Genomic DNA, 16,252 nt, shown 5'->3' with positions numbered 1-16,252 from the left:
ATTAACGTTTCATGGTGAGAGTTATGTACTGCTTGGCTTCGGGCTTGCCAAACCTTACCTTGGCCAGCAAGGTCACCAGACCAGTTCCTAATGGACATCGTTTGGAGAATTATGGGCAGCGCCCTACAACCATCTCGGGATTTTGACGATCTAAAGCGCTAGTTGAACAGAATTTGGCACGATCTCCCTGAGGAGGACATCCAAAAACTCTATCAGTCAATGCCGCACCGAAGAACTGCTTGCATAAGGAACAGGTCAAGATGAGCCAAATTTATTGTATGTTGCTCTAAATGTTCCATAAAGAAGTTGGCTGCTGTTGCTGACAATGGAGGAGCCATAGTCATTTGGTGTATTATCTAAAAAATTTGTCACTATACAATATTTAGGAGGTTGTCGTAGCATACTGAAGCAATGTTATTGTTTCAGAGTGCTCTGCCGTAGTTTCAGTATATATATATATATATATATATATATATATATATATATATATATATATATATATATATATAATATCAATCAAATGCGACATTTTACTCATCCTCGGTGTGATATATATATATATCACATTTTGATTGATATTATCAATGAACATCTCAGAGCTTTTAGTCAGCTGCAGCCAACTAACAGACTCATTGACTGTCGTTAGTTATTTGGTTATTTGGTTAGCTTTACGTTGAAGAACTAGTAGCACTAGTAGTAGATACACCTACATCTCTACTCTCCAAGCAACCTTGTGGTGTGTGGCGGAGGGTACTTCGTTTACCACAGCAAATTTCCTCCTCTCCTGTTCCAGTCGCGATTGGTTTGCGGGAAGAACGACTGCTGGTAAGTCTCCGCGTGGGCTCGAATCTCTCTGACTTCTATCTTTAACGCCTTTTCGCGAGACATTCTTGAGATGAAGCAAAGTGCAGTTATTAAAATTATAATTATCTGGACACTTTTAAGTGACTATAAAAATGTTAGTATTGAGCCAAGGGGAAGTATTATTATCACGTAATCGAAGAAGAAATAGGAGTCAACAGGTAAGAGAAGACCATCCAGTATTAGAATCAGGATTTGAAAGACTTTTGGACGACTTAACATCAAATAAGACAGAAGGAATAGATAACATTCCATTACTGTTTCTAACATCGTTGGAGGAAGTGGCAACAAAACGACTATTTACGTTGGTGCGTAGAATATATGAGACTGGTGATATGCCATAAGAGTTTAGGAAAAATATTATGCTCAACATTGCGAAGAATTCAAGAGCAGATAACTGTGGTGATTATAGCACAATCAGTTTAACAGCTCGTGCGTCCAAGTTACTGACAAGAATAAGAAATGATAATTAATTGGACACCCTAGCTGCAAGCAGGCGTTGATATACTTCATTGGGGACATGTTGAAAATGTGTGCCTCGACCGGGACTCGAACCCGGGATCTCCTGCTTACATGGCAGACGCTCTATCCATCTGAGCCACCGCGGGCACAGAGGATAGTGCGTCTGCAGGGACTTATCCCTTGCATGCTCCCCGTGAGATCCACATTCCCAACATGTCCACAACACTACATTCGTAGTGCGCCTAATAGATGTTTGCCCATCATACTCATTACTCGTGGCAGATTAATCTACCAAGTCCCGTACGAGTTCGGGCATAGTGTGTGCGTTCGCACAAGAAGGTCGAAGGCCGGGAACCCATAGTTTTAACTATATATATGACGGTAGTATCTGTTTCCGAAAGAACAGTTACCGTCAATGACCATGCATGTAAGCAGGAGATCCCGGGTTCGAGTCCCGGTCGGGGCACACATTTTCAACATGTCCCCAATGAAGTATATCAACGCCTGCTTGCAGCTAGGGTGTCCAATTAATTATCATTTCATTTCTAGCAAAGCTGCATGGTCATTGACGGTAACTGTTCTTTCGGAAACAGATACTACCGTCATATATATAGTTAAAACTATGGGTTCCCGGCCTTCGACCTTCTTGTGCGAACGCACACACTATGCCCGAACTCGTACGGGACTTGGTATATTAATCTGCCACGAGTAATGAGTATGATGGGCAAACATCTATTAGGCGCACTACGAATGTAGTGTTGTGGACATGTTGGGAATGTGGATCTCACGGGGAGCGTGCAAGGGATAAGTCCCTGCAGACGCACTATCCTCTGTGCCCGCGGTGGCTCAGATGGATAGAGCGTCTGCCATGTAAGCAGGAGATCCCGGGTTCGAGTCCCGGTCGGGCCACACATTTTCAACATGTCCCCAATGAAGTATATCAACGTCTGCTTGCAGCTAGGGTGTCCAATTAATTATCATTTCATTTCTAGCAAAGCTGCATGGTCATTGACGGTAACTGTTCTTTCGGAAACAGATACTACCGTCATATATATAGTTACAAGAATAAGAGACAGAAGAATGGAAAAGAAAATTGAGGGTTTATTAGATGAAGATCAGGTTGGGTTTAGGAAAGGCAAAGGCAGCAGAGAGTTCTAAAGTTGCGGTTGACAATGGAAGCAAGGCTGAAAAAAAATCAAGACACGTCCATAGGATCCGTCGAACTGGGAAAGTGTTCGAAATTCTGAGAAAGATAGGGGTAAGCTATAGGGAAAGACGAGTAATATACGATGTGTACAAGAGCGAGGAGGGAACAATAATACTGGAAGGCCAAGAACGAAGTGCTGGAAGGAAAAAGAATGTAAGACAGGAGCGTAGTCTTTCGTTCCTACTGTTCAATCTATACCTGGAAGAAGCAGTGATGGAAGTAAAAAGAGAGGTTCAAGAGTGGAATTAAAATTCAAGTGAAAGGACGTCAGTGATAAAATTTGCTGATGACATTCCTATCCTCAGTGAAAATGAGGAAGAATGAACAGTATAATGAGTACAGAATACGGATTGAGAGTAAATCGAAGAAAGACGAAAGTAATGAGAGGTAGCAGAAATGAAGACAGCGAGAAACTTAACATCAGGATTGATGGTCATGAGTAGATGAAGTTCAGGAATTCTGCTGCTTGGGCAACACAATAACTAGTGACGGAGGTAGCAAGGAGGACATCAAAAGCTGAGTAGCAGTGGCAAAAAAGGCATTCCTGGCCAAGAGAAGTCTGCTAGTAGCAAACATAGGCCTTAATTTGAGGAAGAAATTTCTGAGAGAGTACTGACGGAGCGTAGCATTTTATGATAGTGGAACATGGACTGTGGGAAAGCCGGATCAGAACCCATTACAAACAATATTGTAGGGTGCTTAAAAATGTTATTAGGAAGGCAGAGTGTATATGGTATGCAAATAGAATAGCTAATTCACAGGATAAAAGTAAAACTAAATGGTCAGTTGTGAAGGAGGTGTCTGGTCAGCAGCACAAGGTCGACGATATAAAGTCAGTTCGCAGTAAAAATATTTCTGTTACTGTTAAATCAGATATATGTACAGTAATTAACAATCATTTTCTGAGCATTGCTGCTGAATTAAATAAAAACTTAGTTTCTACAGGAAATCATATAACTTTCTTGGTAAATACCTTACCGAGATTGATGTCTGAAATACTCCTCTGGATACAGACAAGGGGGAGATTGAGTCAATAATTAAATCACTGAAGACTAAGGGCTCTCATGGCTATGATGGAGTGTTTAGCAGAATATTAAAGTACTGTGCTGCATGTGTTAGCTTCGTATTTAGCCATATTTGTAATTTTTCCTTTAGGAATGGTCAGTTTCCTGAGCGATAAAAGGACTCAGTAGTAAAGCCGCTTTATAATAAGGGAGAAAGGGATAATGCAGATAATTTTAGACCTATTTCTATGCCATCAGTGTTTGCAAAAGTTATTGAACAGGCTGTGTATGTAAGGATAATTGATCATTTTATATCATACGGTATGCTATCAAATGTACAGTTCGGTTTTAGAAGTCGTTTAACAACTGAAAATGCTACATTCTTTTTTCTCTGTGAAGTACTGGATGGGCTAAACAAAAAGTTTCGAATGCTTGGCGTATTTCTATATTTAACTAAGGCATTTGATTTTGTTGATCACAAAATATTGCTCCAGAGGTTGGACCATTACGGAATACGAGGAGTAGCTCACAATTGGTTCACCTCTTACTTTAGCAAAAGGGCAGCAAAAGGTCATTATTCACAATGTTGATAACGGCTGTGATGTGGGATCTGAGTGGGGTACTGTCAAGCGGGGGGTGCCGCAGGAATCAGCGTTGGGGCCACTCCTATTCCTTATTTATATAAATGATATGTCCTCTAGTATTACAGGTAACTCTAAAATAGTTCTCTTTGCTGATGATACTAGCTTGGTAGAAAAGGATGTTGTGTGGAACATTGGCTCGGTTTCAAGTAGCGCAGTTCATGACCTCAGTTCATGGCTTGTATAAAATAAACTAACGCTAAATCACAGTAAGACTCAGTTTTTACAGTTTCTAACACACAATTCAACAAAACCTGACATTTTAATTTCACAGAATGGGCATATGATTAGTGAAACCGAACAGTTCAAATTTCTAGGTGTTCAGATAGATAGTAAGCTGTCATGGAAAGCTCACGTTCAGGATCTTGTTCAAAGACTTGATACTGCCATTTTTACTATTCGAACAGTTTCAGAAGTGAGTGATACTTCGACACGAAAATTAGTCTACTTTTCTTATTTTCATTCGCTTATGTCGTATGGTATTATATTTTGGGGTAACTCTTCCCATTCTACAAGGATATTTTTGGCAATAAGTGGTGTGAGTTCACGAACCTCTTGTCGACCTTTGTTCAAGAGTCTGGGTATTTTGACATTGGCCTCTCAGTATGTATATTCCTTATTGTCGTTTCTTGTTACCAATATTAGTTTATTCCCAAGAATAAGTAGCTTTCACTCGGTTAGTACTCGGCAGAAATCAAACCTGCATTTCGATCGGACTTCCTTAACTCTTGTGCAAAAAGGTGTGCAGTATACTGCTGCGTCCATTTTCAATAGGCTGCCACTCGAATTCAAAAATCTTAGCAGTAATCCACGCGCTTTCAAATAGAAACTAAAGAGTTTCCTCATGGGTCACTTCTTCTATTCTGTCGAGGAGTTCCTTGAAAAATTAAGCTGATTCTTATTGTATTGTTGATAGCGTTTGCTTAAACTTATGGACTGGTATTTTGAGGTTCATGAGCATTTATTTTTATCTGTTATTACTTTTATGTTGTAATTTCATGCACTGACACGTTCCATGACCTTGGAGATTTGCTTCTCAGTTTGGTGCTGCAAGGGACTGTTGAAAATTAGATCGACTGATAAGACAAAAAATGTGGAGGTTCTCTGCAGAATCGGAGAGGAAAGGAACATGTGGAAAACACTGACAAGAAGCAGGGAAAGGATGATAAGGCATCTGTTAAGACATGAGGGAAAGACTTCCATGGTACTAGAGGGAGCTGTAGAGGACAAAAACTGAAGAGGTTGCAAGCGCTGCTCTGAGATGAAGAGGCTAGCACAGGAGAAGAATTCGTGGTGGGCTGCATCAAACCAGTGAGAAGACTATTGAATTAAAAAACATCGTGCTATGTAATCATATGGATAAAAACAGCAACTGAAGAAGTTTTTTTGTGGCATGTTCTCAAAAGTTCAATGTTTTAGCCGTTACCCACACAACACACGTCCAGTCTATAACCCAATGTGGCCCATAGACGCCCGAAAATATCCGTAATCAAGTCGGCCAGAGCTGCCCTGATATGCCCGCTTTTACAAAGACAACTTTTGTACCCACCCGTAAATAGATTGTCTGGTACGTGGAGCATTGTGAAATGTGATCTGGAATTTCCAGTGCCTTGCAGCTGCGGACTCGCTCTTGCAGAACTCCTTCACACAAAACTCCTTTTTCCGTTGGCCTGGCAGTCACATTGCTGGAGATCAATAAAAAAAAACTTCTTGAGTTGTTGTCTCCATACATATGATATCTTACCTCTCTCCGTCATAACAGGCATTGTAAGGCCAACGGTGCCGAACGACCACTGTGTCATTCTCTCCCGCTAAGTGTCACTGGAGGCGGATATGGAGGAGCACATGACCAGTACACTGCTATAGCAGCCGTTTTCAGCTTTCGTGATCGGAGCCGCTACTCCTCAGTCAAGTAGCTCCCCGACTGGCCTCGCAAGGGCTGAGTGCACCCCGCTTGCCAACAGCGCTTGGCAGACCCGGAGGGTCACCTATCCGATTGCTAGCCAAGTCTAACAGCGCTTAACGTCGATAATTTGACGAAAACAGGTATTACCACTGCGGCAAGGCCGTTACCTCAATACAAACAAAATTTAAAACCACTTGAAACTGTCCAAACCATTTTGTCTAACTCTGTATTTGTTGACTCGTCTAGAGTCGTATACTCTCGGAACTTCAACAACAATCCACAACGTGAGGCCGGCCTTCGTGGCTGTGCGGTTCTGGAACCGTGCGATCGCTACGGTCGCAGGTTCGAATCCTGCCTCGGGCATGGATGTGTGTGATGTCCTTAGGTTAGTTAGGTTTAAGTAGTTCTAAGTTATAGGGGACTGATGACCTCAGAACTTAAGTCCCATAGTGCTCAGAGCCATCTGAACCACAACGTGATGCACAACTCCGCCCTGTAGCATCTGCTGCTGCAGTTGGTTCATCGCCTCCCTGACGCTTTCGTGCTTACTGAATGAATCAGTAACGAAACGCGCTGCCCTTATTCGATAGATCTTCTCTATTTTTATATTAAAATGAATAAATTCCTCCAGCTGTATTTACGGTGTCGATTTTATTTTGGCAACTAGTTTCAACGTTGTAACAACGTCATCTTCAGGCCCATACACTTGTTGAAGTCAACTGCGTGCGGCTGATACTAGAAGTCAGTGGTGAGATAAGGACGTGCTCCGTGTGGAAGGGGTTTGAGTTACTAACCACCTTCCACAACTAGTTGCCAAAATACAATCGACACCTTAAATACAGCTGGAGGAATTTCTTCATCTTTAATACAAATTTATAACACCTGTTGTACCACTGTCCTCCATTTCAACTATGGACGTACAAAGACTTCTCTATTTTCTGTGTCAATTCTGTGTGGTACAGCTGCCAGACTAATAGGTAGTGATGAAGTATCGGGCTGAAGAGGGTTTGGTATACCACATCATTTGTTGATGGACACCATTTCCTGAGGATACTTCCAATACGAGATTTTCGCTCTGCAGCGGAGTGTGCTCTGACAGGAAACTTCCTGGCAGATTGAAACTGTGTGCCGGACCGAGAGTCGAACTCGGGACCTTTGCCTTTCGCGGGCAAGTGCTCTACCATTTGAGGTACCCAAGCACGACTGACGCCCCGTCTTCACAGCTTTACTTCTGCCAGTATCTCGTCTCCTACCTTCCAAACTTCACAGAAGCTCTCCTACGAACCTTGCAGAACTAGCACTCCTGGAAGAAAGGATATTGCGGAGACATGGCTTAGCCACAGCCTGGGGGATGTTTCCAAAATGAGATTTTCACTCTGCAGCGGAGTGTGCACTGATATGAAACTTCCTGGCAGATTCCTAATTCTTCCAATGATTCTCAGTCTGACATGTACACTACTGGCCATTAAAATTGCTACACCGAGAAGATGCCATGCTACAGACGCGAAATTTGACCGACAGGAAGAAGATGCTGTGATATGCAAATGATTAGCTTCCCAGAGCATTCACACAAGGTTGGCGCCGGTGGTGACACCTACAACGTGCTGACATGGGGAAACTTTCCAACCGATTTCTCGTACACAAACAGCAATTCACCGGCGTTGCCTGGTGAAACGTTGCTGTGATGCCTCGTGTAAGGAGGAGAAATGCGTACCATCACGTTTCCGACTTTGATAAAGGTCGGATTGTAGCCTATCGCGATTGCGGTTCATCGTATCGCGACATTGCTGCTCGCGTTGGTCGAGATTCAATGACTGTTAGCAGAATATGGAATCGGTGGGTTCAGCAGGGTAATACGGAACCCCGTGCTGTTGGCGCCGGTGGTGACACCTACAACGTGCTGACATGGGGAAACTTTCCAACCGATTTCTCGTACACAAACAGCAATTCACCGGCGTTGCCTGGTGAAACGTTGCTGTGATGCCTCGTGTAAGGAGGAGAAATGCGTACCATCACGTTTCCGACTTTGATAAAGGTCGGATTGTAGCCTATCGCGATTGCGGTTCATCGTATCGCGACATTGCTGCTCGCGTTGGTCGAGATTCAATGACTGTTAGCAGAATATGGAATCGGTGGGTTCAGCAGGGTAATACGGAACCCCGTGCTGTTGGCGCCGGTGGTGACACCTACAACGTGCTGACATGGGGAAACTTTCCAACCGATTTCTCGTACACAAACAGCAATTCACCGGCGTTGCCTGGTGAAACGTTGCTGTGATGCCTCGTGTAAGGAGGAGAAATGCGTACCATCACGTTTCCGACTTTGATAAAGGTCGGATTGTAGCCTATCGCGATTGCGGTTCATCGTATCGCGACATTGCTGCTCGCGTTGGTCGAGATCCAATGACTGTTAGCAGAATATGGAATCGGTGGGTTCAGCAGGGTAATACGGAACCCCGTGCTGGATCCCAACGGCCTCCTATCACTAGCAGTCGAGATGACAGGCATCTTATCCGCATGGCTGTAACGGATTGTGCAGCCACGGCTCGATCCCTGAGTCAACAGATGGGGACGTTTGCAAGACAACAACCATATGCACGAATAGTTCGCAGCAGCATGGACTATCAGCTCGGAGACCATGGCTGCGGTTACCCTTGACGCTGCACCACAGACAGGAGCGCCTGCGACGGTGTACGCAACGACGAACCTGGGTGCATGAATGGTAAAACGTCATTTTTTCGGATGAATCCAGGTTCTGTTTACAGCATCATGATGGTCGCATCCGTGTTTGGCGACATCGCAGTGAACGCACATTGGAAGCGTGTATTCGTCATCGCCATACTGGCGTATCACCTACCGTGATGGTAAGGGGTGCCATTAGTTACACGTCTCGATCACCTCTTGTTCGCATTGACGGGACTTTGAACAGCGGACGTTACATTTCAGATGTGTTACAACCCGTGGCTCTACCGTTCATTCGATCCCTGCGAAACCCTACATTTCAGCAGGATAATGTACGACCGCATGTTGAAGGTCCCGTACGGGCCTTTCTGGATACAGAAAATGTTCGACTGCTGCTCTGGCCAGCACATTCTCCAGACCTCTCACCAATTGAAAACGTCTGGACAATGGTGGCCGAGCAGTTGGCTCGTCACAATACGCCAGTCACTACTCTTGATGAACTATGGTATCGCGTTGGAGCTGCATCCAAGCTCTGTTTGACTCAATGCCCAGGTATATCAAGGCCGTTATTACGGCCAGAGGTGGTTGTTCTGGGTACTGATTTCTCAGGATCTATGCACCCAAATAGCGTGAAAATGTAGTCACATGTCAGTTCTGGTATAATATATTTGTTCAATGAATACCCGTTCATCATATGTATTTCTTCTTGGTGTTGGAATTTTAATGGCGAGTAGTGTATTTTAGTCACGATGGATTTTAATCTGGCCATTGCATTTCAAATCGATCCGTACCCGTGCTCGTACATATTTTGTGGAAGAAATTGCTTCCAGGGATTGTTTTGCAACTGTGCAATCATACAGTAGGGAGTCTTTCTGTCTAAGTATTCGCAATACTTTACCTTTGTTTATGTTGAGACGATCAGTTGCCACTAGCTGCACCAAGCGTCGATCATCCCGAGGCCTTCCCACATTTCGCTACTTTTTCTATAGTAGCGACTTTTCTGTGTACAAAGGCTCCATCCGCGGAAAATCTCGCGGAGATACCGACCTTTTCTACCTGGCCATTTAAGGAGGGTGTTTGTTTTAACTGGCGATAACTATGTTTCTAGAAAACGATGCATCGTACGAAAAAAAAGTTTAGGTGAAAAGTTAATATTAGGGTATGGGTATGTGTCTGTGCTACCTCCTAACCACCCCAGCTGCGTGGGCGGGAAACTTGGAATTTTCACATTGGAACTAGCAATTTTAATTTCATTTTCGGATTCTATTCCAAAAATTTTGTATGGTTTATTCAAACCATTGTTTTTGTATCGTGGTGTATGGAGCTGTAATCGACAAATATCAAGTGTACCTGTTTTTGCAATTGAGAACAGTGTATTCGATTTTAAATTTCATTTACGATGTAAATGTAAACCTTTGTGTTCTAACGGTTGAAGTTTATGTTCGAAATTTACTTCAGTGTTGAAAATTTGATTGGACTCTGCAACATAACCAGCCGTTTCAGTGACTGGTTGGAAACTGCCTATTGGCTTCTGTATCGGGTTCTTCGGCTGACGTTCATCTAATGATTTTACTGACGTTTTGCCAGCACACGTCAGTAAAATCATTGGATGAACGTCGGCCAAAGAACCCGATACAGAAGCCAATAGGCAGTTTTTCAACAAGTGGCCACGAAAGCCTTAACAATTTTGGACTGGTTAGAAACTACGTTTAGCGTAATCGAGAAGCAACGACGTGGATATGATAGTTTTCATTTTCCATCCGAATGCTTGATATCGGTGAATCCCCTTGCCTCTGACAACTGGGTGTCTGATTTCGGTGAGACGTCTTTGGAGTACTTGAGTTCGGTGACTGTCCGTGGCAGGTGCGCCTGTAACTACCACCTCGTTGACACTTTACCTTACTACAGTGGTCGTGGTTTGTATTCTACAGGCAGCCGCGTAGCGACCAGCACGAGATTTACGGCGGCTGGATGGAGACACACATCGAAATCGGTCACTGTGGTGGCGGGGCTCGAGGGCGGCCACCGAAATCAAGCGTTCCGTAGACTGAGAATCCATCAGAATCAACCCCTTAGGGAAAAGAAAACTGCGTTACCGCACAAGTGACTTATCTGCGAGAAATGTCAATATCTAGCCATACTATTTGTGATGTACCATCACATTTGCAATACTCCAGTAACATCTCAACATCTGACTAAACCATTAGAACACAAAGGTTTACATTTACATCTTAAATCTACATCTACATATATACTCCGCCAGCCACAAAGCGGTGTGTGGCGGAGGGCACAATTTGCGCCAAAGTCATATTTCCCTTCCTCTGTTCCACTCGCGGATCGCACGAGGCAAACACTACTGTCTAAACGCCTCAGTACGAGCTCTAATTTCCCTTATCTTTGAATGGTGATCTTTTGCGCGATTTGAAAGTTGGTGGTAATAATATATGCTCTACGTCCTTGGCGAAGATCTGATTTCGGAATTTAGTGAGCAGCCCCTTCCGTTTAGCGCGTCGTCTATCTGCAAGTGTATCCCACTTCAAACTTTCTATGAGATTTGTAACGCTCTTGCTATGGCTAAATGTACCAGTCACGAATCATGCTGCTCTTCTTTGGACCTTCTCAGTCTCTTGTATGAGCCCCAATGGGTAAGGGTCCCATACAGATGAACAGTACTCTAAGACTGGACGAACTAACGTATTGTAAGCAATTTGCTTTGTTGAAGGAGTACATTGCTTCAGGATTCTACCAATGAACCGCAATCTAGAGTTCGCCTTGCCCGCTACTTGTGTAATCTGATCATTCCATTTGAGATCATTTCGAATAGTCACTCCCAGATACTTGACGGATGTTACCGCTTCCAAAGGCTGGGCATGTATTTTGTACTCTTACATTAATGAGGATTACACGCAGTAGGTTACACTTACTAATATTGAGAGATAACTGCCAGTCATTACACCACGCATTTATTTTCTGCAAATCCTCATTGATTTGTTCACAACTTTCGTGTGACACTACTTTCCTGTAGACTACAGCATCATCGGCAAACAGTCTAAGGCTGCTGTCAATACCATCAACCATATCGTTTATGTAAATCGTAAAAAGTAGCGAACCTATTACGCTGCCCTGGGGCACACCTGAAGTTACTCTTGCTTCTGTTGAAGTCTCCCCAATCAGGACGACATACCGCTTTCTGTCTGTTAGAAAACTTTCTATCCAACTGCATATGACATCGGATAGACCGTAAGCCGGCACTTTTTGGAGCAAGCGGCAGTGCGGAACTGACTCGAAGGCCTTTCGAAAGTCGAGAAATATGGCATCAACCTGAAAGCCGGTATCTAGAGCTTGTTCTATATCATACACAAAGAGGGCCAGCTGTGTCTCGTATGACCGCTGTTTCCTAAAACCGTGCTGGTTTCTGCAGATGAGCTTCTCAGAGTTTAGAAAGGTCATTATGTCCGTACACAAAATATGTTCCATGATTCTACAATAAATCGATGTCAGTGAAATTGGCCGGTAATAATGTGCATCCGATTTTCTACCCTTTTATAGATTGCTATGACCTGGGCCTTCTTCCAGTCCCGTGGATCTCTGATAGATGATGGATAAGAATGGTGCTATATTTGTAGCATAGTCAACATATAATCTTACCGGGGATATCCTCTGGGCCAGGTGCCTTCCTCGCTTCTAAGGATATTAACTGTTGTACAATCCCAGATACATTATGTCAGTCATCCTTGCTTTTGTTCGATAATTGAAAGGGGGAATGGTGCTGCAATCCTCTACCGTAAACGAGTTTTTGAAAGCTAGGTTTCGAATTTCGGCCTTTTTTTTATCATCATCTGTTACATTACCCATACTGTCAGCAAGAGAAGGTATTGAATTATTTTTAGCGTTCATAGATTTTACTTATGACCAAAATTTTTTGGGTTTTATTTTTAGAATCTGCAGATAAAATATTGCTTTCAAATTCGTTAAAAGAATCTCTCATTGACCTTGTGATAGCTGCTTTCATTTCGCATAATTTCTGTTCGTCAGCGGGGCAGTGACTACGTTTTAAACGACTGTGTAAAACTCTCTGCTATGTCAGCAACTTCCTAGTATGTTTGTTGTACCAAGTTGGATCCTTTCCCTCCCCTATATTTTTGCTAGGTACATATTTCTCTAGCACGTGGTGCACAATAACTTTAAATTCCAACCAAAGATGCTCAATATCTTTGTGTCCCATGGTGAAAGCTTGGACCTGACTACGAAGATATTCATTAATGACACTTTTATTTGCTTTCACAAACGTAGAATGAAATGCGTCGGTTCTTAATTGCAAAACAGGCACACATATATTTATAACAGGCACACATATATTTATCGATTAGAGTATCATCTACCACGAATGTGAAACAATAGTCCGAGTAAATCACACGTATTTTGTGTGTAGCATCCGAATATGGAGTAAAATGGGGGGCACCAGATGACAATACCAAGTTGACCCACTGAGGAGTGATGGTTAGGAGATGGTCAGTTGTGGCACAGCTAGTTTTAACTTTTCACCTAGAAATTTTTTTTCCGTATCGTAAGGCTGCTTCGAGATATTTAGTTGTCTCAAATTTAAAAAAAATTTCTCTCAGCACTATGGAACTTAAAAAATCTGAGGTCATCAGTCCCCTAGACTTAGAACTACTTAAATATGACTAACCTAAGGACATCACACACATCCATGCCCGAGGCAGGATTCGAACCTGAGACGGCAGCAGCAGCGCGGTTCCGGACTGAGGGCCTAGAACCTCTCGGTCACAGCGGCCGGCTGTCTCAAGTTAAGACAAACACCTGTATAGTTGTGAAAGTAATGGTCCTATACAGTAGTGGAAATCAGTATGAAGACAGGATTTCTACAAAAGTAATAGTGCAATGTCTGAAACACATATGTATGGAATTAATTATGAAAGTAGTAGATACACATAAGACATAAATAGTCATGACGGAATTAAGTAGTTCCTTTCATAATAGGAGTGACAAAATAAGGCTTTTACATTTCCTGGTTGGGAATAGGTATAAAGATGCTGCTTCTCCTGTTGTGGTATTGCATTGTTAGCACTTTGTCCAACCTGTGTTCTTCCTACTCACCTCAAATATTGTCATTTGCATTGATTTTGTTAGGATTCGTTGTTCTTGTAGTGAAAGTGTTGCGTACTCTTTTCAGCTCGCATACGGCCTCAGATTGTCTTCTGTTGCCATAAACACACGTTGAAAATATTCCCCACATGTTTTCCTCGGGTTCAGATCCAGGCTACGTGAAGGCTAGATCAAGACGTAGATATGTTTATCTTAAAACCACCTTATTGTTGTAGCTGAAACATGCACAGATGCAGTGTCTTGTTGAAACATCAGACTTCCGTCCCCTAGGTCCTCACTAATTCTAATCAGTTCTGCCTGTAGTATCTCAGTGTGCTTGTTTCAGTTCATTCTAGTGCTCAAATAAGGAGTGTGTGACTTAGCTTTAGCGCAGAAAGCTGCCGAAATCATAACACTTCCACCACGAAAATTGGTCCTCATTCTTATCTGATGCTCTGATCTTAGATCGTGCCAATGAAATCCATCTGGCCCATCTAAATTAAACGTCTTACCGTCACTGAAAATCACTTCGTCCTATTCCGAAGTCCATGACATATGTGTTTCAGCAAAATCCAATTTAGGCAGTTTAAGTTCGGGTGTTAGAGCAAGTTTCTGCAGTAGTTTCTTGAGTGCAAGATTTTTTTCATGCAATGAAATTTGTCGTACAAGTCTGCCAGTAACTGGCAACTGTAAATCACCGACAAGGAGACGAGAATGACGGTTTGTGGCCATTACTTTGCCCAAAAGGAACCGTTTCGATACCTCAAATAATTTTCTACTTTATTCGTATTTTCCGCTCTGTCCATATCGTGCGCCCAATCTAACGATATTATCAATCACTGTACTTGAGCGGTTCAACTTCTTGGCAGTTTGACAATTAGAGAATCCCATTTTCTTGTGCGCACCGACTTTTGCTTTTTCATCATGTGACAATTGTTTTGCGCATGGAATTGTCACAGTCGTGGTTTATGTAGACATTATTCAGTGTCACTATTGGTGTCTATTCGTTGCGCGCTGTAAAGGGACGTACGTTCACACTAACACAGCACAGAGCCGAGTGCCGTTATACATAGTCCATCCTGTACCACCTGAATCGCTGACGTCTTATTTTTTACTGTACTACTGACATTTGACTGGATTTATCGGTATATTAGATCTCATACTATTACATGTACACTGGGTACAACTATTCCAACCGACAACATTAATTTTCCTACAAATATCCATGTCTGTACACTGATTTCCAGTACTGTAAGACTTCGTCTGGGGCACGCCCGAATTTACTTTTACGTCTGAAGACTTCTCTCCGTTCAAATGGCATACTGTGTTGTCTTTGCCAGGAGATCTTCAGTCCAATCACACATCTTGTTTCTATTCCATATGCTCGTGTTTTGTTTATTGGACGGCAGTGCAGAACTGTATGGATTGCCTTCTGGAAGTCAAGGAACAAAGGCATGTACCTGGGCGCCTGCTGCCGGCCGGAGTGGCCGAGCGGTTAAAGGCGCTACAGTCTGGAACCGCACGACCGCTACGGTCGCAGGTTCGAATCCTGCCTCGGGCATGGATGTGTGTGATGTCCTTAGGTTAGTTAGGTTTAAGTAGTTCTAAGTTCTAGGGGACTTATGACCACAGCAGTTGAGTCCCATAGTGCTCAGAGCCATTTTGAACCTGGGCGCCTGCATCCACTGCTTTCTTGGTCTCGTGGACGTGAAGAGCGACCTGGGATTCACACGATCGTTGTTATGGAATCCACTTTGGCTCCTACAGAGATTTTCGGTCTCCAGCAATGTCAAAGGCCTTTTTTCCTTATGGATTTAGATAAACAGTAATGACGCAATTGCCGACCAACTAAAAAGAAGCCGCCCACCAGCTATCCCAGGCCTCCGCAGCAACTTCCACGACAATTAATTGTTCTGACGACTTGGGTGGTGATAACTGTCGAAAGTTCGAGGTTTTACCCAGAACTGATGTGGCAAGAAGTCCGAAAATATGTTACACGGGAGTGTCATTTCTGAAAATTTCCTTCTCGATAAATGAATTTCTTTGTCAGATTGCCAACGTTATCAGTGCTCTCCTCATCCCTATCTATTTTTCTGTATCTTCCTTCTCGCTCATCTATTAACTGTTCATATTTCCGTCGCTCTTCTCCTAGCCAGTAAACTTTTTCACTACCTTTGATTCCTTCCGTACTGCCGCTGTGGGTTTGTTTTAGTAAGTTATTGCTCCCTTTATACAAGGACATTATGAATGAGAAAATTACTTATCACAATGCTAAGAAGACTGACATTACTGTAGCAGTCTATATTGGTTACTCTAAGTGTTATTACGATTATGTACAATAACGGTACAATGGATTTAATCTTCAGAGTCTGTTTAAACCTTTA

At 43.0% G+C, this 16,252-nt stretch overlaps 1 non-coding gene across 1 annotated transcript; it reads right to left on the bottom strand.

Annotated features, from left to right (window-relative positions):
• Positions 1–1,395: 1,395 nt before the first annotated feature.
• Positions 1,396–1,470, bottom strand: Trnat-ugu (transfer RNA threonine (anticodon UGU)). The gene has a single exon. It is a non-coding gene; the product is annotated as a tRNA-Thr (tRNA).
• Between the last annotated feature and the right edge of the window lie 14,782 nt (positions 1,471–16,252).

This window comes from Schistocerca cancellata, chromosome 9, assembly GCF_023864275.1.
Source record: "Schistocerca cancellata isolate TAMUIC-IGC-003103 chromosome 9, iqSchCanc2.1, whole genome shotgun sequence".
In the NCBI taxonomy this organism is placed as follows: domain Eukaryota; kingdom Metazoa; phylum Arthropoda; class Insecta; order Orthoptera; family Acrididae; genus Schistocerca; species Schistocerca cancellata.
The sequence above is the reverse complement of the archived record's forward strand: the minus strand, read 5'-3'. Positions and strand labels throughout refer to the sequence as shown.